The following is a 2061-nucleotide window of genomic DNA, read 5'->3' as shown; positions in this document are numbered from 1 at the left end:
CCAAATAATAAATAAAAAACTTCCAAAGGAATTCGTTTCTGGTTATCATGTGTTTAACGCAGTTGATATTATACTTCTATGTTTAATTTATAAGTGACAGAAATATAATATTCAACCTTTTATTGTAAAATGCACTTCAAAAACACCATAATAATGATTTATAAACTAATTAATATGGTATTTATGGAACTTAACAATAATATACATTGCATATAACAGAAAGTAATATTCTTGTATTTGAAAATACTTCTGAAGTACTTTTAAAACCTATATAAATTAAGTAGAAGAAGTGATCGAATAAATGCTTGTTAATTTCTTAAGTAATATTAAATCTGCTATACAATTCATTCCTGATTATCATGTGTTTAACACAGTTGATTTTATACTTCTATGTTTAATTTATAAGTGACAGAAATATAATATTCAACCTTTTATTGTAAAATGCACTTCAAAAACAACATAATAATGATTTATAAACTAATTAATATGGTATTTATGGAACTTAACAATAATGTACATTGCATATAACAGAAAGTAATATTATTGTATTTGAAAATACTTCTGAAGTACTTTTAAAACCTATATAAATTAAATAGAAGCAGTGATCGAATAAATGCTTGTTAATTTTTTTGGTACATTGATAGCATGAGCCAGAATAATTTGTTTTCAAATTTGAATTTATCAGTTCTGAGAAAATAATGAAGGGTTAACTAATAAAAAAATTTGCTATGCAATTCATTCCTGATTATCATTTGTTTAGCCCAGTTGATTTTATACTTCTAGGTTTAATTTATAGTTTCCAGAAGTATTATATTCAACTTATTAGTGTAAAATGGCCATCAAAAACACAATAATAATGATTTATAAACTTATTAATATGGTATTTATAGAATTTAACAATAATATACATTGCATATAACAGAAAGTAATATTCTTGTATTTGAAAATACTTCTGAAGTACTTTTAAAACCTACATAAATTAAATAGAAGCAGTGATCGAATAAATGCTTGTTAATTTTTTTGGTACATTGATAGCATGAGCCAGAATAATTTGTTTCAAATTTGAATTTATCATTTCTGAGAAAATAATGACGGGTTAAATTACACTATAAATTGTATAAAATTATACATATTTAAATGGAAATTTATTCTGTCGTTTACTCTACAATGTATTATACTCATAAAATATTACATAGACTAATAATATACCATTCAAATTTAATTTGGACGATCAAAGAAGACTTTAACTGTAATGAACAGAGCTCACGTAATTTTCCATTGATGTTAATCCGGTAAAAGTGTATATTTATTTTTGTCTGCAAAAAACGCATCGGCTTGAAACTCAATATAAAGTACACATCTGAAAATTGAACACACACATTAGTATTTCAAAATCCAATTAATATTCATTTTCTACTATTGAATGTAATTTCATTGTTTGAATATAAAAGGAAGGATGTATTTATAGGTTATAATGTTTTTTAATTAGGCCCAAATAATAAATAAAAAACTTCCAAAGCCATTCATTTCTGATTATCATGTGTTTAACACAGTTGATTTTATACATCTAGGTTTAATTGATAAGTGATTCAAATATAATATTCAACCTTTTATTGTAAAATGCCCTTCAAAAACACCATAATAATGATTTATAAACTAATTAATATGGTATTTATGGAACTTAACAATAATATACATTGCATATAACAGAAAGTAATATTCTTGTATTTGAAAATACTTCTGAAGTACTTTTAAAACCTATAAAAATTAAATAGAAGCAGTGATCAAATAAATGCTTGTTAATTTTTTTGGTACATTGATAGCATGAGCCAGAATAATTTGTTTTCAAATTTGAATTTATCAGTTCTGAGAAAATAATGAAGGGTTAACTAATAAAAAAATTTGCTATGCAATTCATTCCTGATTATCATTTGTTTAACCCAGTTGATTTTATACTTCTAGGTTTAATTTATAGTTTCCAGAAGTATTATATTCAACTTATTAGTGTAAAATGGCCATCAAAAACACAATAATAATGATTTATAAAGTTATTAATATGGT

Source organism: Acyrthosiphon pisum, chromosome X (genome assembly GCF_005508785.2).
Source record: "Acyrthosiphon pisum isolate AL4f chromosome X, pea_aphid_22Mar2018_4r6ur, whole genome shotgun sequence".
Lineage (NCBI taxonomy): Eukaryota > Metazoa > Arthropoda > Insecta > Hemiptera > Aphididae > Acyrthosiphon > Acyrthosiphon pisum.
This window is presented reverse-complemented; position numbering follows the sequence as displayed.